This window comes from Mauremys reevesii, linkage group 3, assembly GCF_016161935.1.
Source record: "Mauremys reevesii isolate NIE-2019 linkage group 3, ASM1616193v1, whole genome shotgun sequence".
In the NCBI taxonomy this organism is placed as follows: Eukaryota; Metazoa; Chordata; order Testudines; family Geoemydidae; genus Mauremys; species Mauremys reevesii.
The window spans coordinates 829156-854654 of record NC_052625.1 but is presented as its reverse complement, the minus strand read 5'-3'; the positions used below and the strand labels follow the sequence as shown (position 1 = coordinate 854654).

General features: G+C 47.6%; 1 long non-coding RNA gene across 1 annotated transcript in view; it reads right to left on the bottom strand.

Annotated features, from left to right (window-relative positions):
- Nucleotides 1-25499, bottom strand: part of LOC120400972 — a 62822-nt gene that overhangs the window by 27845 nt on the left and 9478 nt on the right. The window contains exon 2 of the long non-coding RNA XR_005596201.1: nt 6811-6917. This is a non-coding gene — a long non-coding RNA (uncharacterized LOC120400972). The remainder of the gene's footprint in view (nt 1-6810; nt 6918-25499) is intronic.

Here is a 25499-nt window from a genome sequence, read left to right as displayed (position 1 = left end):
ATTAGGCCTTCTCCAGGGAACCAAGCAGGTCCTAGCAACCCAAGTGCTGGCTCAACTGCTAGCCCTCAGCACTCTGTTATGTAGATCCCCTCCTGTCTCAGAGGAAAGGTGTTTCTTCCCTTCAGCTCTCCTAGGCCCCATCTTGCCCTCAGGGTACTCAACTTAGGTTCTGTTATAGGGTCCATCCCTTCGCTACCCACAAAAATCTCCTTTAGGGTGGGGGAGGTTCCTCCTCCCCACACTTTCCTGCCTGAGTTGGACTAGTACAAGATGCACCTCTGCACCTCTCATTCACACTCACTGGGGTTTTATATTCTCAGTCTGGCTTTTACACTCTTTGGTTCTAAAATAGCAGGATCTGATTTTGCATGCAGCCCTGCTGGTTAACGCTGACCCGCTGTGCTCCAAATGAAGTATAATGGGTTTTCTTTTCCACTACTTAACTACCTAATTGCTCTCCTCCTATCCTTGTGCAGGCAGAGCCATGTTCAGCAGTGGAAGAGACAGACAAGAGAATTCTTGGGGGGAGCCGGGCACCCCTAAGCAAAGTCCTTGTGGGTGTGTACTGCAGGGTGGCACGGCTCAGGAACCCAGTACTCTGTCCTGTAGCCCCTCTTTCTGGGTGGCTAGGAGAAGAGCCAACGGCTCCACAAAGATGTGTCTAAACGTTTCCTGTGCAATAGGTCAGTTTGCAGAATCCAAGGAAATTCACGTAGCAGCTGCCTGGCACTGCTGCACCAGGGGTGTGTGAGCCCCAGCTCCCAAGCCTACGATTCTGCAGTGGGAGGTGGGCCTGTGCAGAGCACCATTAACATCCACGGATACCCACCCATGCACCTCCCCGTTCAGGACCAGGACCCAGGTCAGTATCCAGCTCTGGAGAACGGCAGGGACTTTCGTTTGTATCTTGCCCTCTGCTGATGCTGGTACAACAACAAGGCGACGAGTCAGTTTATTCATTCGTTGGTGAGTGCCTGGATATTTTGTCTTTTAACAGCGTATTGTCCGAAATGTATCAGCGTGTCTGTGAAGAGGATTTCCAGGTCCTTTGTCACACAGCATTAATGATTTGTGTCGCACACTGGCAGGTTTGTGAGTCGGGGTGTGTGGTGTCCTGCCCCACTCAGACAGCAGCCGGGAGCTGGTAACACACCTGTCCCTGCACAGGGAAAGAGGAAAGCTGCTAGCTAGCTCAGGAAATGAAGCAGAAAATGCAGGAGTCCTGGCCAGTCACTGCGGATGCAGAACACCATTCCCATCTGCAATCGCTATCAGCGTTCGATTGAGGGAGTCCTTGAAGCACAGAAACTCCTCTTAGATCAACCCTTCCTTCCGGACCCCAACACACAATCAGAACGGAGCCAAGCCACCACTCCAGAGCCCTAGTTTGGTTCAGTAGCAGCAAGGAAACTAGCAGACCCCCTGGGCTCGCTGTGAAATATCTGGCGTTGTTGGCTGCACACGGCTCAGGCAGGCGGCTGCTGTCTCTGCTCCCTCCCGCTCAGGGCTACTTGTCAGCTCGACAGGATGCTCCGAACTCTCTCTCAGGTGCAGTGCAAGACTCCGTCCAGGCCTCTGCTCTCTGCATTGGGTGCCTAGAACAAGACACTGCAAGCTCCTGACCCCCCCTCAATTACTTTGGGCTTGAATACCACGTCTGAGCTCACTGTGTGTTTAGATCAGGGTCCAGCTTGCCCCACGGCGTCTCTCTGTATTCCCCCCTTGCATGTATTTCCCTACCAGTCCAGTTTAACATGCATCCCCACAGACGACACCTAGAACGAATCCAAATATGGCTAAAAACCACTCAGGGGACTGCATTAACATTTAGCAGCTGAAACCCGTCTGGAGCAAAGAACTGCTTCCTTCTCCCCTTTCTCCTATAGAGGGAGCCAAGGCCCCTAGCTCTGGGGCTTGCATCTCCAAGGCCACGAAAAGACCAGGCTTCTGTACATGCACTCTCATCCCGCAGGGCACCCACACAGGGAGCTACGGTAGTTTAACAAATGAAACTGCTAAGCTGCTCAGCCAGGAGTAACTTTTCTTGCCGAGTACGGCAAAACTAAAGTAGATGCACTCAGACAACTGGATAAAGGAGCAAAGCGAATTCTCATGCAAAGAAATAACCCTACGTATCTTGCTGGAACAAACCACAGAGTGTGCGTCACTGGAAAGGTTTGTAACTGAACCTCACAAACAAAATCCAGAGCTTCCCCGGAACAGTCACCAGGTGAACCTGGGCTATGCTGGAGTTAACCGGGAGAGTTTGTTATTTCAGGAGGAAGCCACTGGAAAGGCGTTGGGTTCACCTCGTTTGGGTAGGAAACCAAGCAGAACTTGAGGGCCTCTGAGTTACATGTAGGGATCATTCAAAGCTGAAATTGAAAGCACCATTCTCATAAGCCATTTACACCACTGGTGCTCATCCCATTTTAGCTCCAGCTCTGCCAGCAGCCTTGGGAGAGCTCAGGCTGTGTCTGCACTAGAGACACTACAGAGGCACAGCTGCAGCTACGCTGGGACAGCACTGTCGTGCAGACACTTACCGCAGCCTCAGAGGGGCTCTTCCCTCCCTGCAGTCAATCCAGGAGCAGAGACGACCTGGGCTGGCCGATAGTGGGGGCGGGAGGGGGGCAGAGTGAGGGCAGTTGGCTTCAGCAGTTACACCGAGCATGCTCAATACAAGCCAAGCAGCAAATCTGGGGTGGGGATGTGACCCCCCCATGCCACCTCTGGACAGTAGCTAGGTAGATGGAAGAATTCTTCCGGTGACCTAGCAGTGTCTGCACTGGAGCTTAGGTCGGCGTAACTACATTGCCTGGGGCGTGCCATTTTCACAGCCCTGAGCACTGTAGTTAAGCTGACCTAACTGTACCGTAGACCAGGCCCCAGGCAGCTTAGGACTGTGGCAAAGCAAGTGGAACCAAAATGGTGTTAGCCAGCCAGGATTTCCAGGCTTTTGATTAATTTGCTTTCAGCGGAGAGCCCTCTTTGGGGTCAGACACCTATCCTCTTTTAGCGAGAAGCCGAGGAGGAATCAGGGCTGCAGCCACCCGCCTTATAACTTTCATCCAATGGTTACAGCACTCAGAATCATCCTCTATCTCCTTGCCCCAATGACTGTCCCATGGTGCGTAAATACATGAACAGTTCCCGGGGCCGGCGAGAGAGTGACACTGACTCCGTAGCCCAGGGCACCCACCTGGGAGACGGGAGATGCAGGGTCAAGCCCCCCCGCTCCAATCACTCTGTCATTAGTTATCCAGAGAGGAACTGCTTCAACAGGAGAGACGGAGGGAGCCCCACATCAGACTGTCCCGCAGTTCAGTGGTTAGAACGCTCTGCTGAGAGGTGGGAGCCTCCTGTTGAAATCCTTTTCACCACCTAGCAATCAGGGTGGGGGGAGAGGGGGAACTGAACCTGGGTCTCGCACATGCTCTGACCATTGGGCTACAAGTTTAAGTGGGCCCCACCTCCTCCTCCAGCCAGATTCTGAATGACCCCATGCCCTAGGTGATCACTGAGTATGCCGACTGGCTTAGGCCCCATCTTCCCCCAGTTTGTGAATCGGTCTGGGGCTTAGATGGGAGATTGCGTCCAGATGCCAAGGTGGCGGCAGCAGTGCACATGCTCAGAGGGTGAAAGGTGGATGCCTAAGGAGCTTTTACCTAAAAATGTAGGTGTTGCTGAGGGAGTTTAGGCATCTACAGGGGACAGCGTGGGAGTTTTGTGTTGTGATCCTGAAACTGGGACTTAGGTGCTTAATTCCCTTTGTGCATCCAGACCTTTGTGAACAACGTATCTAGCCATGCCTCCTACCACGGCATGTTAATTTTCTAGTGTTATGAACAGTTGGGCAAACAGGCGATCTAGCCAAGGTCACCAAAATCAGTAGCTGAGCTGCAAACAGAATGCGAGAGTCTGTCTCCTAGGCCTTCCCTCTAGGCCCCAGAGCACACACTGTCCCAGAGCTGGGTGTCGATCTCGCTGCCAACACACAGCTCCACCCCAGTGGCTCTCCGCCTTTCCAGACCACTGTACCCCTTCCAGGCATCTGATTGGGCTTGTGTGCCCCCAAGTTTCACCTCCCTTAAAAACTACTTGCTTATAAAATCAGACATAAAAATAAAAAAAAAAGTGTCACAGCACATTATTACTGAAAAATGGTTTACTTTAAATTTTTACCATATAATTATAAAACAAACTAAGTGGAATATAAATATTGTCCTTACACGATACATTTCCATGTATAGAGCAGTATGAACAAGTTGTCGTCAGTATGAAATTTCAGTTTGTACTGATTTGGTTAGTGCTTTTTATGTGGCCTGTTGTAAAACTAGGCGACTATCTAGATGGGCTGATGTAGCCCCGGGAGACGTCTGGCTGAGAGCCACTGCTCTACCCAATGGTCACATACTCCACCCTGAGGCAGCTGGCCGGATATATAGCTGGGGCGGCTCCGTCATGGCGCGCGCAGCACTGCCTGCCGCGGCTTGGCCCCCCCCCCGGCCCCTTCCTGACCTGCCTGGGCTGGAGCCCTCCTGGCGGCGGGCGAGTGCAGCCTGCAGCCCCTGCAGCCCGGCCTCTGTACCGACTCTCTCTGCTTTTTTCCTCACACTTTTCCCTCCCTCCTCTCTATATGCACCCCTATCCGTGGCCCCACAAGTGGTCGTGGACCTCCTCCTCCTCCCCCCCCCCTCCTAAAAAAAAAGGCCATCCCACCCACCAGAGAGAGAGGGAGGAGACTGAGAGACTGCCTGGGGGGGGGGGTCCCTCGTCGTCCGTCTCCTCTCTCTCCGCGGCGAGTTCTGGGCGGGGCGGCTGCGCTCCCCCCTTTTGGCCCTTGAGTGCTGCTGGGCGCTCGGGGCTCTCTGTCCCTCCCCCCCTCCCTCCCCTCCCCCTATGACCCCTCCCCCCTCTCCTGTGTTTTTTTTTTTTTATTGTGTCTCCCCTGGGTTTCCGTGGCCCGTGGTGGATCCTCCTGAGGGGGGGGGGCTGTTTAGCATGGGTGTGGGCCGCCCACCCCCTCTCCCGGATAACCCAATAGTACATTCTGTGAAGCAATGCGTGAGGGGAGGGTCAAGTGGGGGTCGCATGCCCCCCCAACCCAGCCAGGCTGGGTGGCGCACTGAGGTGAGTCAGGGGCTGGAGGTGGCACTCCTTTCCAGAGCCCTGCCTGGCGTCGCTGGCCTGAGCCGCCTGGCATTGCCGCTCGCCTCCTCCTCCACATCCCCCTGGGGGGAGGGGGGACGACATGCCCCAGTTTGAAAACCTCCATGGGGCAGTCACGTGCCATCCCAGAACCTTTAAATTGTGCAGGTCACCTCTGCATTCCGCCCGCCCCAGAGGCACAGGGAAAGGAAATGTCAGATCTCGTGTTCTCGCTCATGACCCCACAATTGCAGACAACGCTAAGAGGAGTTCAACATCCCCTTCAAGAAAAGGCAAGTCTTCTAAGGCGTCTAGGAAGTAACGAGACAAGGTGGGTGAGGGAATATCTTTTCCTGAACCAGCTTTCCAGCTCCATTGAGCTCTTCTGCCGAAGTTGGTCCAATAAAAAAAAGCTCTCACCCACCTTGTCTCTCTCCTATTTTGGGACCAACACGGCTACAACAGTGCAAACTATCTGAGAAATCACGCTAACGAACCAGGACAAGCCACTGGGTTCTCCCCTCACTACCAGATCAGGGGTATGGACACTACCACTGTAACTGACGTGTCCGGCAATACCACAAACTCTTTCTGCTGTAGTATCCCTGACCCACTGCTTTTTAAATTACGTTGGCTATTTATCTGGCTTTGGCATTATCAGGGGGTTCACTCACCACTAGGGCAGCTCTGGGGACTAGCTCCCTCTAGGTCCGACATCCCCTTCGGCTGTCCACTCAAGCACCATGCCACCTCTCTCTGTGACTCAGGGTGCTCTTTCTTTGTGGCTTGGCCCGCCAGCCAGGCCACTATAGTCCTGCTCTTCCAGGGCAGCAAAGTCCTATCAGATGATTGGCCCAGGCAGGCTTCCACTTCCCCGCCCAGTGTGTGCCACTTCCCCAGTGGCTGGTAAGCGAACCCTGGCCTGCCCGCTACTCCGGGTTCCAGTCCAGGCACTCGGTCTCCCAGACCCTGTTGCTGTTTCCCTGGAATTCCTTCCTACATCTTCTGACTCCCCTTTCTCTGGGTTTACCAGCCCAAACTCCCTCCTCCCAGGGAGTGATCGCAGACCACTGGCCCTGCGGTTCCTTTCTGCTGCCAGCTTCCCCCCAACCCCCATTCCTGCTCATCTGGGCTCCATCCTCCATCAGCCTTTCAATCCCTGGCTCTCCCCAGATGCAGCCTGTCAGGTTAATTAACCTAATTTAACCTGCTCTGCCTTGTGTGGAATGAATACCCCATCTCAGGCATAAACACAGATTTTTATGTTGTGTACTGAGACCTGAAGCATATTGCCCTTTTCTAGTCTCCTGATGTAAGAGGAAATTTGACAATTGGCTACACATTCACAGCCCTAGATACTAATATGTCTTGTATTTAGATATTTGGTTATTAAGAACATTGGCTAATTATACACCACTTACTCACTGAACATTTTTAAGTTTTAGTCCTTTGATACTCTGTCGAAATGTTGCAAATACAGTGTCTTGTCTTGGTCCTTCTGCAGAATCTCTTCTAAAGAATGCTAATAGCAAAATCCCTACTTTATAATTAGGCCGTTCTCGGTCATCATCATAATAGCAGGTATTGTGGATGTTTACACATTGCAAATCCTTCCCGAACATTTCTTGCTTCCCTAAGAAAATTATCAAGAGCACCAACCTCTAGTGAAGTGTCATGCAGAGTACTGTGCAGCCACCAGCATTTCTTAGTTCAACAGCTCGGCGGGAGTTCACATTGCACAATATTCAAATGTAATACGCCGTTAGCTGGGAAAAAAAAACAACACCACAAATTTCCTCCATAAGATACATTGCTGTTTTTTTCCCTGTGGGAACAAGTAATATACGTTAGTGCAATGAAAACCTGTATCCGAATGCATACGCACAAGGGAAGAATGAAGGTTGCTCAGGCTACCCTACTTCTGTCATTGCCTCACTTTTGAATGCTTGACTTTGCAACCTAAATAACCTTCTTTTAATGTAGTTCTCAGTGTGCATTTACTATATAGAGCCAAGATTTACGTTGTGCCAGAACTGCTGTTGCACTGTGTCATCATTTACTGCAGAGCAAAGTGAGCATAAAATGCTGCTAGGGGTTGGTCTCCAATAATAAAGTTGCACTGGTTGAACTACATCGATTCAATCAATCAGTCTATATAACCTCGTGCTAACCCCTAACACAGATGCACTTAAACTAGCTCCCTTAACATTGGTTTCGCATAAACCGGTTTAATTGTGGCTCTGGTAGGGGTTCGCACTGGTTTCAACAGATCAATTTTGAATCTGTTTAGTTAAACCACTGCCACTCTTTGAATATAGGTCATTCAGAATGGTCATAATTTACATGCCCTTTGCACGGGTGCACATGAAAACGCATGGATAAATCGAGACCAGAGTGCTTAATTCTACTGCTGCAGAACCTAGAAGGGATTAGATAACTATCATGTAGCTATTCACATAGTATGTGAAGGTCCAAATGATCAGGACATTTTCTTAATAGCACCTGCAAAATTTGCAAGTGCAGTTGAGGAAAACCACTGAAAATTAGGCCTGCAATTTCTAGCTTTAACTGAGCCTACACAGTGTCATAACATTAGCATACCTCAGATGTGCCATGCCTTTAAATGCTGGCAGATCATTTCATGACATTCTAGCAATAGAAAGCACTCATGCCTCCTGTAGAGCATCAGGAATACGGAGTCTTCATTCCAATTATTTTTACCACTAAAATATCTTTAGAAAGCATTTTGTTTACATTCCCAACCAGATTCCAATCTGCTCCAGGATCCTGATGTGTATTATTGAAAACATGGTAAAGAAGTAAACAATGAAGTCACACGCTATTCTAAAAATGGGCAAGAGATTCAGTTAAAACTATTGCAGATGTGTCCAGTCCTTTCAAACTTAGGTACAAAACCCAATGTATAGTTAGATCAGGAGCTGAGCAGGGGAACACTGACGCTGGGAATTGCTGCAGTCATTTCCAGCTAATTTTCTCCAGGCTGCAGGCAAGTTTACATTTCTTGGAAAGCAGATTCTCTACTGATAAGCATGCTCATATTGGATATAAATTGGCCAGTAAATAATGACACAAATTAATAGATCCACTGAAAGTGCACTGATACTCATTCCAATTCTGCTTTAGATCATTCCATGGAGACAGCAGCAGACAGAGACAGAGACAGAGAAACTAATGCACACCTTTTAGTGGCTGGGCTACAGGTTGTGAAAAATGCAGGGTTTGGTGTGTTCTTTAAAAGGAGTCTCCTCCTTTCTAGGGGAATTTGGATGAATTCAATAATCAGGTTTGGGAAATGTCCCCTGATTTTAACACGCAGCTGGGTTACGAGCACATAGTAACTAAGAAGAGGTTCCTTTTCCAATCCTTCTTACTGGGCTAGCTGGTGACTCACCTTATGCAGTCACCCCGGTGGGATGAGAGGGGATAATGGCCGTGAAGACATCCAGCCACCATCGCAGCCCCAGGGCAGGGAGAAGGGTCAGTGGCCCAGACACCTCCCCCCTGGGAGCAAGGAAGACAGTAGCAGGAGCCCTGGCTTTCCCCTCCCGCACAGCCGGGACCCAGCGAAGGGAGGCGAGTTTATGGAAGACGAGGGAGGCTATTTCCATGCCCCGGTAAAGGCGGGAACAGTTACGCCCTGGCAGAGCAATGAGGATGTTGCGGAAGACACAGGGTCTCTCTGGGCCCAGCCTCCTCTAGCCACCCCTGCCCTGTACTACGCATGATCCAGCCCCAGATGGTAAGGGGCATAAATGAAACAAAGTGCAGCAGAGAATAAACCAGTGAGAGCTCCTGGTTAGTCTGCATCGCCCTCCGGCCCGCCACACAATGGCCCAGGCTGGTGGTGCGGCCAGCTCCACCGTCTCCTCTGACTGCAGCCAGGGTGGGTATTCTCCCCGGGCCCCTTCTCCTGGGGCAGCCTTTGCCCTCAAACAGGGCCTGGTAGCAGGCTCGGCAAAGCCCCGTAGGAATTTTGCTGCCAGCCCCAAGGCACTGAGTCGCTCCCAAATTGACCTCTGGCATCTGCCTCCAGCCCCCACACTCCCCCAGCGCCTCAGACCCCTGCTCCCTGTAACCCCCCCACCCAACGACCTCCCCCCCACTCCTGGTGTCACTTGGCCTCTGATCCCCCCCCTCAACTGCCTCCAGCCCCCATGCTCCTCCTAGACCCTACATACCTGGCCCCTGCTGTGACCCACCAACCAACCACCTCCCCCCACTCTCTCCTAGACATCTGGCCTCTCAGACCCCCCCCCCCCCCCAACTGCAACCAACCCCCATGCTCACCCCAGGCCCAGATCCCAGTCTCTGTGCCCCCACAACTTCCCCCAATCCTCCTACTCCGCTGCCAAAGACTGCAGGCCTTTGAACCAATCTTCACAAATTACTCTCAGGGCTTCCACAGATCCACCTCTTCCTGGCAACCTATATTGCTCCTTAGCAGGAGGGAAAAAGCCACAGCAGATTGTCCTGCAGCAGACTCATCTCACTGCCGGCCTGCTAGTGCTTCGCTGATCTGTCGCACTGTACTTCCTGAGCAGGGAAAAAGGCCATGTGATGCTGGGAGAACTGGGTGAAGAAAGAGCCTAGGCTGGGCCATAACTTCAAATCCAAGAGATATTTTTACAGCGTGCCAGAGCTTTGCACTCTCTGCAGTTCACAGGTTTAATAGAATCCAGGCCCTGGATTCTGTACGGGCTAGTTCACACACATCTCAGAATAACAGAAAGAAATTGAGGTGCCGAGGCTGCCATCACATCACCTGTCCCCAGCGTCGGGGGTCCATGAGCTGTCTGCATGCACGTGTTGTGACTGGAGCATGCGTTCACATGTGCATCTCACAAACACTCTTTCAAAAACGAAATAATTGAAAGTCACCTCACTTCCCAGCTCAGACCAAGGATGGGACATTTCGGCTGGAAAGGGATTTGATAAAGTTACAAACCATGGAAAATGGGCTGTTAGACTGGAAACTGGAATTCATTCTGCTGCCTCGCCTGTTGCAATACAGCAAGAACCAAAAGCATGTGACCCTGACAAGGTTTGGAGATTCATGACACACAGAGAGGTATTGGAAAGCTTGGAGAAGTTTGCACGCATGTGCACGCACCCACACGCTCACCCCTCTCACAAACCTGGCCTGATTAATGAATTTCCATCACAATGTTCCCAAACTGCTGGTTTCGCAGGGTTTGGATGTGAAACCAGGTAAAATACTATGGTTCCTTCCAGCTGGGATTTGCCTGGAGACCTGGGGTTGACGCTCAGGATGGTGGGAAAGAAATAGCCCTGGAGAAGCAAACTTCAGAAAGGGAGCCCCACCCCCGCCTTCCAAGTCTGGCAGGGTTCTCATTGTGCCTTGTAATGAATTAATCGGAGGAAAGTGCTCTGGGAGTTTGGGATGAAAGGAATAAAAAAAATAAAAAAGGAAATTCTAGTAAACAAGTCAACTGAGGAAGCAGCAAGTTAAAAAGTAATGAGGCTGGGGAGCTGCACAAACCAAGAGCCTGCTCTTTGATCCTGAGGACAGGCTTAAACAAGCAGAAGAGAAAAGGGAGTCATCCAGCACTCCAGCAAATCTCCCACTGACATCCATGGGGCCTTTGCATGAGTCAGGAGAGCAGGATCAGGCCTTTAACAGAAACTCCTACTGCGATCTCTGCATGGTGCATTTCATTGCAATCTAGCTGAAAGCCTAATCCCTAGGGTATGCCATTCTTCTTTCTGTTTAGTTACGTTATTGTAGATGTGTTAAATACGGGACCTTTCTCAAAGACGGCTCCGAAGACAAGCTCTCTCAGGCCAAAGGGCAGGACTTGTTTCACAGGAGTACGTTGGCTTTCATGGTTTTGTATCCTCTTGTGAAGGATGAATTTCAAGCTTTAAAAAATTTCTTCCATGTGTGTTAAGCTACTGGAGCTTCACAGTTACGAGTGAACCCCTTGGGCATCAGGCCGCAATTCCTGCCTGTGGATCTCAGGGCCCCCACCCTGGCCAGCAGATGCTGGTGTATGGTAAACATCCGCAGCTGGCCAAGCAATTCCACCGAAGGCACCAGCCTGTCAGAGATCCACCCTTTTCAATGCCACTTCCTCTCTGCAGTGAAACAACCCCAGGGGCATGACTGCTCAATCCCCCCAGTAACCCTGATGCAATGGATTCAGGTGTCCCAGCCTAACGGCAGTATCAGCCTCAGCCAAGCCTGACACTGGCGTCAGGGCAGCACATCCTGGAGCTGCTAATGGGAGAAGTGAGATGTGAAAGGACATTCCGGCTTGCTGTAGGCTCCTTTTGTTTCTCCTGCCCTTTGAAGGGATGTGGGAGGTGGATGAGCAACAAAATGACTGTCAGCTAGGTCAACATGAGAAACTTAAAATATTGGCTTCTGCAGCTAACTCGGTCATCTTCACCTTCATTTTCCTGTTTGTTCATAATCCGGAAAAGAAAAACAAGCTTTCCTGCTTTTTCAGGTCCCAAACGATTTCTCAATTTGGAATGACAGAGTTAAATTACAAGCATTTTAGAAAAATGAATGGGACAAGCGCTATCTCCAGCTCATTTTCTTGCAAATATTCTCAGTAGCAGCGTCAAACCTTAACTGCAGAAGAAGAGGAGTTGGCTATGACACGGACATCCAGCAATCATCCCTGCATAATGCCAACTATGATAAACTTCAGAGCTAAGGGTGAATGGTTCACCCTTGGATTCAGAGACCGTTGAAATGATAATCTTACTTTTAACAGTAGTAGCTTCTTCTGCTGGTGTAGAAAGAATATTTTCTTCCTTTGGACTAATTCTCATCTTAACCTGGTTGACACAGTCAATTTAATTTTTTTTTAAATATTTAATTTAACTATTTTAGTAAAACAATTTTAATAAAGATGAACCTGATTTTAAAAAACTTGAATGTTCAATGAAATTAAAAAATTCATATGCTTGTTTTGTTAAAATATTATATGTTTGGTGTTGAACAAAAAATCCAGAATACATAACAACGTTGTTGTTTTAGTTAAATAAAACAATTTAAATGTCTGTCTGGTGATATTCTCCTCCTAATGAAGCATGGCAAGAAAATCCTCCAAATATTAATGATTAACCTGTTGAATTGGAGATAGTGCACCGCTCAATGACTTCATAAATATCGGCTTCAATTACCTTTGGTAAATGAAATAACCAAACAATCATTCATTTTCTGATATAGCTGTAAAACTAATCAGAAAAGTTTTCAAAATAAAATCACTTAAAAATGTATATAGCGTGTACCTTCTAAAAGTGAAACCTACATCTGTCTCTGAGTTGTGAAGAAATGTATTAAGGTTGTAACAACCAACAAGAATGCACTTTTATGTAGAAATCTATGATTAAATCAAGTCTTCCTGACTAGTGATTTAAATCAATGTGATTTAAAATCAACTCCAGCCTGGGTGGGATTGTACTCCCGACAGCTAGCCACTCCCACCACTAGTTCTACCCTGCTAGCTCAGTTGCAGTTTGTCCTGCAGGCCTCTGCACTAATCAATTTAGTCAATTAAACTGGAGCAATTAGCAATAAAAAGTTAAAACTTCCAGAGATAGTGAAGGTCTTGCTGGTTTCAGTGCAGAGCGTCTGACATCTCTCTCCCTTTGCTACGACGAAAGAATTGTTGGATTCGTTAGGGTGATTTTGCTTTTTTTTTTTTTTTTTTTTAAAACCTTGGTACCGTCTCACCCACTGGGAATTCTTATCAATTCGTTGGCTCAGCACTGGCTTGGCGCTAGGCAATGTCTGTCTTCACAATGCATCTAGCGCCATGAAATGCCAGCTGCTTACGGAATTGCCACTCTACCTTGCTTTCCTGCCTCCTGCGTCTCACTGCAGTCACTCTCCGTTCTCAGCGGCACCTTACACGAAGCCAAAGGCTCAATGCGATCACCAAAGCCAGCCGAACCGGAGTTTGCTAGCGTCAATCTCCTGAGGGATCACAGAAGAGCGTTTTTTCCCCCACCTCAAAACAATTCAGTGGCGCCCAGGGCCAGCTCCAGTCACTAGCATCCCAAGCAGGTGCTTGGGGCGGCAATCTGCAAGGGGCGGCAGTCCCTGTGTTTTTGCCCCCACGCAGCTTGCCGAATTGCCGCCGCTGACGGCAGGGGCAGTCCATGTGCCATTAGGGCGGCAGGCGCGTTTCCGGGGCCGCGGCAATTCAGCAGCAGATTTTATGTTCAGCACAGCTTCTGTCTTCAGCTGCCACGGAAACGCGCGAGCCGCCCTAAGGGTACATGGGCTGACCCCGCCTTCCACAGCGGCAATTCGGCACGCTGCTTGGGGCGGCAAAAACAGTAGAGCCGGCCCTGGCGGCGCCCATTTCAAGGTTATAAACATTAAACAGCAGCTCTGCTACCGAACCCTGAGGCAACCGATTGCTCACTTTTTGCCAGGATGAAAAATCGACTAGTTCCTCCTACTCTGGGTTTGTTTGTTTGGTTTTTTGCTTCTGTGCAGTTTCCAATCCACAACAGCATTAAGGGTCTGCACTAAATACTAGTTTTTTAAAGTTGTTTTAAAACACAAGGCAGCACCTTTAAAATTTAAAATCTTTTTTAGCTATATTTTTCGATTACTCCCATTGAAAGAATTCTTCTTTGTGTCTCCCGGTAACTATTAGGAGAGTTAGTGTCGGATCGGTATCGGATTAGGTTAGTTAGTGTGGTGGGACTCATATCGACGCTATCAGTGACCGCTCCAGACAGTGCCAGTGACCCTCTGGACTGGAATCTGAAAACGGAAAAGCCTGGTCAGGTGAAGAGTCTTCAAGTGTCCAGCGTGGAGCTCCGATCAGTTTTCAGGTGGCGATGCAGTCGAAATCAAAATAAAAAAAGCAAAAAAACAATCAAAAATCAAAATAATGATGTAAGATGGACCAAGAGGCAGGTAAGGCGCTCAGAATCAGGCCATGAAATTCAGAAGAAGCAGAAAAAAATCTCAAGAAAAGAATCAGATTTTTAAAAATGCAGCGACAGCGCACATAGCAGCGAAGCAGCGCGCAACAGCGTGGAAAAAGATGATGGAAGGATGGAGGACTGGAGGCAGCTCCTGACAGTTCCTGCTGCAGCCTCAAAAAGTATTTGCATTGGCTTTTGCATTCTTGCTCTTCTAGGTCAAACAGGGTGTCCAGGTCACAGGGCTCACCCAGGCAACCCCACCCACCCACCCACCCCCCACCCCCCCCACCGAAAGCAGAAACACTCCTCTGACTCTCACTTCACCCTATCTATACCTATCCTGATAGAAGCATGCAGATAGTGCTGCAGCTTGCAAACCCCACCCCGCCCCCGCCCGCTGATGGTGCAAAAGATGAAAAACCATCCTCAATCCATCATCATCATCATCCTCTCATGAGCCAAAAAAGGACTGGTAAAGGCCCTCATCATCAGCCTATTGGCCCTTTTTTTTGGTGTTTGGATGGTGTGTGGATGGATGGTCAAAAACAACTCACATCAATCAAGGGGGCCCCATCCATCAGCCCCCCCCCACCCTTCCAAAGAAAAGAAAGAAGCAGCTGCCCCAGCTGCCCCTGGATGGCTTCTCTTCTCCACACTCCTTAACACTCTGTCTGCTGCATCATAGCAGCTGGAGGCTGCCTTCCACTATTCAGTCAACAAGTCTATTGTGTCTATCTTTATTCTTTGCATTATTCTTATTTCACACACACGGGGGGGGGAGACAATGAGAAGCCAGAAAAGAAGAGGGGGAGAACGGAATCAACAGGTGGGGTTGTACCCATGCACACCATAATGAATGCATGAACTCATCTCTCTCACAAGCAGCACACACTCTCTCTGTGTCTTCTCTGGTTTCTTCTATACGGGTGTTCTCTAGTATTATTAGCTATATTATTCTATTTTTATCTATTTTTAAGGATTGAAAGAGGAGTCATTCCCAATTTCTTTTTTGCCTGGCTGATCCTGGGCTGGCTTAGCACAGCAGCAAATGGTGGTAAACAAATGGTAAGGAATATGGCTAGTAACCAATCTCTGCTTTTGCGCTTGGCCTGGGGCCAGGGGGGAGGGCGCAGCAAATGGTAAAAGGACTGGTAGCCATAATCATCCCAAGTTCCAATTTGGTTTGGGGTTTGGATGGTGCATGTGGGGTAAACTATCTCTGCTGTCAAATGCAAAAGCAAAGCAAAAAGCTGCTGTGCGCTAGCGCTGCTGTGAGCGCATCTAGTACACATCTAGTACGTCACAGGTGCAAAAGTCAAAAAAGCAAAACAATTGCTCCATGATTGCCATGCTAGGGCAATCCAGGGAAAAAATCAGAAAAAATTGTCTGCTGTTGCTTTCAGACGGAGTGACTGACTGAAGACGTGACTGACCCATTTTACCCAGAACCTTTTTGCCATTTTTTTGCCCCATCAGGCACTGGGATCTCAAAGAAAGGGGAGGGGGAGGGGGGGGAACGGGAACTAGGATATATAGCTAGCCACAGCCCAGTGCCAGAAAATCAATCGAGCCACGCCACATGACCGACGCGCACCACGATTTAATGAGCTTTGGCTTAGCTCCACCACCCGATTTTATAAATTCTGTTTTACAAAACCGGTTTATGCAAATTCGGAATAATCCCGTAGTGTAGACGTACCCTTACTCTCACCTGGTTTACACGGTCTGTCTACAAGAACTGTGCTGGCTGGTGTCTGCGATCTGGGTGTTCTAGAATACGGATTTAAATTGTCCTTTTACCCAATTAACTTGTTCTCTAGAAGGCTGACTGCTCTGTAACCCGCAGGATCATATCACCACCGTTCTACTGCCCAGTGCTGCGGCACCACAGCTAATGAGAGCTCAGTGCATTCACCTTGAACTTTCTTCAAAGCTCGTGGAAGTATCATCAGTCCCAGTGACTCGCTGTTCCTCACGGTAGCAATTTTTCCCAGTACCTCTTCTTCTGACACTTCAGTCATTAACTGTCTCATCTCTATTACCTGGGAAAAGGATACACTCGGGGTCGATATCTCCAACGGTCTCTGAAGATATGCAAAGAAATCATTTAGCTTCTCTGAAAGGTCTTCATCTTCTTCAATTCCTTGCCCCATTCCCCATACCTCCTGGTGGATCTCACAGGCTTCCTGCTTCTGATACATGAACCAATTAAAAATGGTTGAAGTGTATCTTTTGTTTATTTTTCCTCTTCAAATTCCATGTTAGTCCTCCTGATTTCCCTCTTACACACTGCTGGGTGCACCTTTGTGTGGTCTGCACTGCAGCTGGCTTTCCATCTCCTGAAGGGTTATTTATCACTGTCACCTATTATTCAGATTGCGGTAGCACAGAGGGCTGTTGTGCTAGGCACTGTATAAACATGAGAGATAGGTTGTAAACTCTTTGGGGCAGGACTAAGTAAAAACAAGAGACAACAGGCATATGAAGGACAACCAGACAGTGCTCATCAGCATGATCAGAAGTGGTCACGGCCACTCCCCAGCTACCTTTTTGGCTCAATTATTATCTTGGACCTTGCTGTTTACCCTACCTTATTGCTTGACTTCCTGCTTCCTTTTGCACTCTGAGGAACGCATGCCTTTTCTCCCCGATGGTCAGTCTTGGAAGGATTAGGCTTTTCTTGGTAAATGTTGATTTCACTATACACACGCAAACGAGGAAAAATATTTCCATAGATAATAATAAAAAATTTACAAATAGGCAAAGTAAGAAAAATGTTGCTTGAGAACTCACTAGGATTTGATTAACTTTGTATACTTTGATGTGATGTTGACAATTTGTGTTTTAATGGTTGTAAAGCTTTTTGAATGAGTCTTTTCTCTCATTGAATAATTGTCTGACTGCCCCATAATTTCCTGCAACTGTGAAAGTTTAAATAAAATGTTTAAAAATAAGCAATTGATATCTGTTGGAACAATAAAAAAAAGTAAAAAAAATAATCAAATTCTGACAAGTTTAGTTATGGCATCCTGAGGTAGTCTGCAAGCCAAACATTTAAAGGATTTCAACATCTGAGTCTAGGGCCTTTTAAGACAAGCATCTTCATTTGACGGACCTGCCACTTTCTAGCATTTAAAGAACAGGAGTACTCGTGGCACCTTAGAGACTAACAAATTTTTTTGAGCATAAATTTGTTAGTCTCTAAGGTGCCACAAGTACTCCTGTTCTTTTTGTGGATACAGACTAACACGGCTGCTACTCTGAAACCTTTCTAGTATTTAGTGTCACCCTGTAGTTTTCGGTACCTTTCTTCCCATAAGGATGTTGAACTTCAGTATATTGTGGCCACAGTTTCTTAGTGGTTCAGCTGAAACAACTCCTGTACGAAAGGCAGCAAATGACTCTGGTATCTGATTATTATCATTAGCAGAATTTGATGAGGGTGATGTTTTATTAGCTATTTGTTACCAGCTCACAGCATGTGTTTTCAGTATTGAATACAGATTACTGTACAGACAAGCCGTGTTCCAAGGAGCTTACAATTTGTATCTCAGTAAGGTAATTGTGGGTACATGCTGTCATTTTACAGGTCACCACTGTAGATACAGAACACTGTTCTGGAGGAATAGGAGATATTTATTTTTAAGCCCATAATTTCTCAGAAAAGATTCTGCTTTGAGCTGCCTTTTTTTTTTCTTGCCAAGGAAGCAGCAGATGTTATTAAGCTGCGTCTGTGTGAGATTTCAGGAAATAATCACATTGATTTTATTCTTTGTTTTGCTAGATGCAAATGCAAAAATTGTTTTGGGTTTGGTTCATTAAACTGATTTATTCCAAGATTAGACTTTACTTCAAAAAAGATCTATAAATGCCTTTTTGAATAGATGCCAGAAATAAACACTGGAATGCAGCAGAACATATGTTTCCTTTAGAAGCACACAGTATTTGCTTTTGAATGCTTCTTACAAACTTAGACTTTCAAAAAGGTCAGCAAAATTTGCTACTGACTTACAGGAGCCACATACTCCTTTCTTCCCATTGCTTCCATGTTTTTCAAATACTGTAGATGTTTTCACCTCTGGGCATTGCAATGGACACAGATCAGAGGTTCCATTAAGTAACACATTCTTTTGCTGTATTTTCTTGCTAGCTCATGTATTAGAAATGAGGTTTATGAAACAGAGGAAAGAGATTGTAATTAAGGGTGAAATTTTCAAGTGTCAGCCCTGCAGAGCTCGAAAGCTTGTCTCTCACCAATGAAACATGGTCCAGTAAAAGATATTCCCTCAGCCACCTTGTCTCGCTAATATCTAGGACTGACACAGCTACAGCAATTAGAGTTTGGCAAATAATTTCCTGTGATTAATTTGTTCAAGGAATTCAGCCACTTTTTCTGCTCACATAAAGCCCAGGAACAGATTTCAATTTCCTTAAAGGCATTCAAATAGCTTGTGATTTTTTTCCCCTTAGTGTCTGAACTGATTGCAAGTTCAGTGTGTTTTCAGATATTCCACATTTGATAATAAAGTGGTGTTGATTAGTTGTGATTGGCCACATAATCACATGGTGGTGCTTCTGTTTTCTGATTGGATGAGTGTAATTTCCATAGGCCCTGATCCTGCTGACACAATTGTGCATAAGTATTTGCAGGATCAAAGCCACAGTGAGCACTTCCATGTTGCATCCGGGGAGTCTTCATGTCAGAAGATTGCTTTTCAACCAACATTCAAGATTAAAATTTCGTCATCCAAAATTTGCAGGAAGGAAAAATGCAAGGTCACGTGACTGCAGTTGTCATCTCTTCTCATGTGAGAGACAGAGCCCTGAACTCAGATGGCGGCTGTGCTCTGAATATAGGGAACAGCTTGAAGTGCTGCTAACTGTGGTGGAAAGAACTGGGGTGGTAAGCTTCTGTGCTGGTTTCATTCTCCCTTAGATGTAAAAACGTTTGCTTGAGAGATTTTCTTGAATCACCGAGGAGGTTTCTTTCCTTGTGCTGGCACATAACAGCATCTATTATGGCTTTGCTAAAGAATTCCCAGAAAGCTGTGCAAAAAGTTATGCTAAGAGAGACAACATAGAACTGCTATCAAATAAAAGCTAAACTGCCTGTTCAATGGAAATATCTTTAAAAGCATGGCCTTTATATGACCTATTTTTACAACCTGCTTAAAGTTGTAATGGAAACCACAAGAAAGGAATAAGTGGATAAAAACAACAAAAGGGCAAACATAATGGAATACGACATTTAATAAGGATTGGTTCAAGACTTGTTTTAAACCCATGTTAAAGTAGGTCGGAATAGTTGTGACCTTTTGTACACTGCAAATTTGGACCATATTAGGGCATAATAAAAATGTAACTGTCTTGACCGGGGGTGGGCAAAGTTTTTGGCCCGAGGGCCACATCAGGGTTCCAAAACTGTATGGAGGGCCAGGTAGGGAAGGCTGTGCCTCCCCAAACAGCCTGGCCCCTGCCCCCTATCCGACCCCTCCCACTTCCCACCCCCTGACTGCCCCCCTCAGAACCCCCACCCCATCCAACCCCCCCCGCTCCTTGTCCCTTGACCGCCCCTCTCAGGACCCCACCCCTATCCAACCCCTGCTCCCTGTCCCGACTGTCCCAACCCCTCTCCACACCCCGGCCCTGACAGCCCCCAGGACTCCCGCCCGATCCAACCACCCTCTGCTCCTTGTCCCCTGACCACCCTTTCCTGGAACCCCGCCCCTAACTGTCACCCGGATCCCACCCCCTTATCCAACTCCCCTTCTCCCTGTCCCCTGACTGCCCTCCCAACTCCTATCCACATCTCCACCCCCTGACAGGCCCCCATGGGACTCCCACTCCCAACCCTCCCTGTTCCCCATCTCCTGACTGCCCCCCCCAACCTCCACCTCATCCAACCGCCCCCTCCTCCCCAAGACCCTCCGCTCCCTTACTCAACTCCCCTGCTCCCTTACCAGCAGCAGGAGCTCGCAGACGCGACACCCACCAGAGCCAGCTGCGCTCCCCATGCTGCCCAGTGGGAACGGTGGGCCAGAGCACGGCCCACATGGCGGCATGGCTGCGGTGGACAGCGAGGGTGGGGGTGGGGACTAGGCTCCCTGGCTGGGAGCTCAGGGGCCGGGCAGGACAGTCCCACGGGCCGCAGTTTGCCCATGTCTGGTCTAGACAATTGCCTGCAAGGTAGACATGTACTGGTGAATGGACTAACCACAAAAAGCATAACATAGGACAAATAAGGGAGAAGGAGTCTATATAAACCTTTGGCTAGAGGTCAGCTCCCCAGATAGAATGGTGATACATACCAGTTTGTGCTGTTCATTGTAGACTTTAATTAATAAACCAACCCTAAGCTAGATGATTTATGGCCCACACTACAAATAGTCTAAGGGATCCATTATTTACACTTGATGTCCTAGCTTTGGACACAGTGCAATTAAAAATAAATTTTAAAAAAGTCATTTTGTGTGGTCCAGTCCATCAAGTATGTGTCTAAGGTGGACAGAGGGAAATGTTTACTGTGTCAGAGGAGGGAAATAGTATTTTAGGTGGCGGCAGAACATGTCTGTGGTAATGGTGCTTTCCTGTAGTCGGGTTTCCGTGTGGGGGAAGGAAGCATTTACTGTCTCGTCTCATTTCAGTACAATAGTAACCTATAAAGAAGGGACAGCCGAATTCTCTGAGTGGGAATGGGGGTGGGGAGAAAGAGGTGAGAATGTTGAAGAAATGCCTTTCCCTTCCGGTTGTATCTGCAGTCAGCATTTGTCCAAAATGGGTGTTGCTTGTGTGGCAGCAGAACTGGCGACCCTCTTTTAACTGGTTAAAAAGACAGGAAACAAAGGGTAGGAAAAGTCAGTTTTCAGAATGGAGAGAGGTAAATAGTGGTGTCCTCTGGGGTCTGTACTGGTCAACATATTCATAAGTGATCTGGAAAAAGGGTTGAACACGAAGGTGGAAAAATTTGCAGAGGATACAAAACTACTCAAGATAGTTAAGTCTAAAGCTGATCATGAAGAGTTACAAAGGGATCTCACAAAACTGGGTGACTGGGCAACAAAATGGCAGATGAAATTCAATGTTGATAAATGCAAAGTAAGGCACATGGGAAGACATAATCCCAACTATACATACAAAATGATGAGGTCTAAATTAGCTGTTACCACTCAAGAAAGATCTTGGAGTCTTTGAATAGTTCTCTGAAAACATCCACCCAATCGGCAGAGGCAGTCAAAAAAGTGAACAGAATGTTGGGAATCATTAAGAAAGGGATGGAGAATAAGACAGAAAATATCATATTACCACTGTCTAAATCCATGGTACACCCACATCTTGAATAATGAGTGCAGATGTGGTCACCCCATCTCAAAAAAAAGAGAGTGGAATAGGAAAAAGTTCAGAAAAGGGCAACAAAAATGATTAGGGATATGGAACAGCTTCCTTAGGAGGAGAGATTAATAACACTGGGACTTTTCAGCTTGGAAAAGAGATGACTAAGGGGGGATATGATAGAGGGCTACAAAATCATGACTGTGGAGAAAGTAAATAACATTTCTTTAACACAAGAACTAGGGGATCACCAAATTAATAGGCAGCAGGTTTAAAACAAACAAAAGGAAGTATTTCTTCTCACAGCACATGGTCAACCTGTGGAACTCCTTGCCAGAGGATGTTGTGAAGGCCAAGACTAGAAGAGGGTTCAAAAAAGAACTAGATAAGTTCATGGAGGACAGGTCCATCAACGGCTATTAGCCAGGAGGGGCAGGGATAGCTCAGTGGTTTGAGCATTGGCCTGCTAAACCCAGGGTTGTGAGTTCAATCCTTGAGGGGGGCCACTTAGGGATCTGGGGCAAAAATTGGTCCTGCTAGTGGAGGCAGGGGGCTGGACTCCATGACCTTTCAAGGTACCTTCCAGTCCTAGGAGATTGGTATATCTCCAATTATTACTATTACTTTACTAGTGTCCCTAGCCTCTGTTTGCCAGAAGCTGGGAATGGGTGATGGGATGGATCACTTGGTGATTACCTGTTCTGTTCATTCTCTCTGAAGCAGCTGGCATTGGTCACTGTCAGCAGACAGGATACTGGGCTAGATGGGCCTTTGGTCTGACCCAGTATGGCCATTCTTATGTTCAGACTGCATCCTTCCAACTTGTCCTCATTAGGTTATGTTCAGAATATGATCTTGAGAATGGTGTTGACCAACTGTGACAGTCTGGGAAAAATGTCTGGACAGCTTATGAATTCTGGTTGGTATTGAAAAGTTGAATCATGAAAACAGCTGTCTCATGGATACCTGTATGTATGTGGATTCTCCATTGCTGACTGGGTCTGTCTGCCGAGCACCTAGGCAAAGTCTGTTCCCTCAGTTTATCATCAGAGGGGAGCTCATTCAGACTGTGGATTACATGAGTAAGCCCTGCTGGAGCGATTGGGTCCGCTGACCCAGGGTCTTCACTGCGATCGCTAACTCAAGGTATCGCAATGTAAGTTCCTAGTGGAGACCAGGCACGGGTAGCTCTTACCTCTGGGTAGCCAGTCAAGGTCAATCCCAGGTGGGGGGGTATAGTGCTGACCATAACTAGCTACACTGAGCCTCATCTCCACTGGGGCCGTACCCTCAGAGAGCTCACTCAGTGGGAAACACACCCCTCTTTCTGCCGCGAAGATACAGCCAGAATGATAAACACGACCTGCCCCGGACTGCTGAGACACGCTTACCTCTGTCAGTTAACAGCACTCCTTAAAGTCGTGCTCTGACACAACCCAGATCTCTGGTGAAGATGAGCCCACACTAGCTCGTATAGCTCCATCTTTGCACTGCTTGGGGAGGATGAATTACAACCCACGTCACCACTGAACGACGGCCTGTGCCATCATCTCTCTCCTACTTCGGCCTGTCTCACAGCCAGCAATCAGTCCCCCTCTCTCTAGAGCTGCAAACACTGTTCTCTAGCTAATGCCCTATCCACCCAATTCTACTGGTCTTAAATCAAACGGGTACTCGGCCTATGGCCGAAAATAAAGAGAAGAATCACAGAACAAATGACAGCTGGAAATAAAGACTGGGGGTTTCCAAAGCATCTGAGTGACTTAGGAGCAGCATGCAAACCCCACACAGGTGCCTCTATCTATGTTCTAAGACAGAAATCCCACTGGACAGGCCCCACGCTTGCAGTGCTGAGTATGAAAGTATTACCTGGGACGTCGCTGACCCCTCAAGGCTGTTAGTGTTACAGCGTTACTCGGGAATTCTGTGAGTCAAGGCTCAGTGGGTGATGTGGCTCAATGCGCATCTACCCTTTTCTTATAGGGCCTGCTCCTGGCCAAAGCAACGATCGACTTCAGTGCTGTAGAACCAGGCCCATACCCTCCGCATCCTGGCGAGTCTCATTGTTAAGTCTGCTTTAGCACATTGGATGTTGTCTTGGAGACATGACTACAGTTCTGTTCCAGACTTACAGCTGATATGGTGCAGTGCGGCAGATAGATACCGGGGGCGTGGGGCTCAGGTGATCTGGGTTCCAGCCTGGCTTTGCCATTGACCGGCTGTGTGATTTGGGATAAGCTGTTTTCCCACATCACAGCCTCTCTCCTTCTGGTCTATTTAGATTGTCAGCTCTTCAGACTGTCTCTCACCATGTGTTTGCAGAGTGCCTAGAGCAACAGAGCCCTGGTCTAATACTGACAACAGTGCAACTGGATATATTGTTAATTTTACTCAGATTTGTCGTATGTTTGTGCAGTGCTTAGCACAAAGAGACCGTGGTCTCCAGGTGCTACCACGATAAAAAGAAATAATAATGTATTAAATTTCCTTCTTCTACGTTGCATTTCAAAGATCTTTCACCCATCTCAGCAGAAATCTGAACCAGGGCCAGGTATAAATCCTTGAAGTTGGATCCCACAAAACTGGTGCACAAAACAAAAAGAGAAGAAGGATTCTAGTGTCAGAGTAGCAGCTGTGTTAGTCTGTATCCACAAAAAGAACGGGTACTTGTGGCATCTTATAGACTAAGAAATTTATTTGAGCATAAACTTTCGTGGGCTACAACCCACTTACCTGGATGCATAGAATGGAACATATAGTAAGGAGAGAGATATACATTCAGAACATCTATCTATCTATATATTGTGGTTGTAGCCCACGAAAGCTTATGCTCAAATAAATGTTAGTCTCTAAGGTGCCACAAGTACTCCTGTTCTTTTTGTGAATTCTAGTGTGCATCTTATGGTCAAGACATTCTGCAGAGCAGTTGTTCTGAGCACACTCATGAGTCCTTCACTCTAGGGATTTTATTTGTTTCCTGGATGAATACAGATTTGAAAAAAATAAAATTAATTGCTGTGTAGTTTGATTTATCTAAAACCACCGCTCAAGCAGACACACTTCAGATCACTTCAGACAGCAAAGTATCAACCATCCCAATTGCAAGAAACCTGCAGACGCCACGTGCACTAGGGTTCGCACAAACCTGTCTTAGTTGATCTCCCATGTGACTGACAAAAAATAATCACTTGCTTAATGGGGATGATCTTCTGTTGGAGCAGAAAGAGGAGTGGGACAGCCTCTTAATAGAGGCAATCACCTAATAACGGTGACCTTGTGTGTAGAAGAACAAGACATAGTGGCAGGTTAACAATTACATAGTGTTGTACTGAGTAATTGTGACTGTCTAAAACATTCAACACTGCAGCTTGTCATGTTTCAATATGTTCCTAAAGGCATTATAATTAGTCGTAGTGCACAATATTTATCTGAAGTATGGCTTAGTTCTAATCATACCCTCGACACCAGCAGTTCTGTCTGTCTCAGGTTTCACTTGCTGGAGAAGTTCAATGGCCAGAGAAGACCGTCTGTTGCTTCACTTTTTGGAGTACATTGTGTTCTTTAGTAGAACTCGCCCTGCAGGGCAGCTGGAATGTCGAGGGCCCAGAATTGTAGTGCACAGAGTTCCTTTAGAGACCTTCAGTTCTTCCAGGACTAACAGGCACTTCACACTGAGGGCTTGGCTACACTTACAAATTTGCAGCGCTGCAGCAGGGTGTGAAAACACACCCTCTCCAGCGCTGCAAATTGCGGCGCTGCAAAGCGCCAGTGTGGTCAAAGCCCCAGCGCTGGGAGCCGCGCTCCCAGCGCTGTCCATTATTCCCCACAGGGAGGTGGAGTACGGACAGCGCTGGGAGAGCTCTCTCCCAGCGCTGGCGCTTTGACTACACTTAGCGCTTTAAAGCGCTGCCGCGGCAGCGCTTTGAAATGCAAGTGTAGCCACAGCCTGACTTACAGCAGATGGCACCTACTATTTAAATCTCCCTCAGCATGTGGCTTTGTAGGAAAAGTCACAGAATCATTGAAGCATCGGACTGGAAGGGACCTTGGCTCAAGAGGTCATCCAGTCCGGTCTCCTG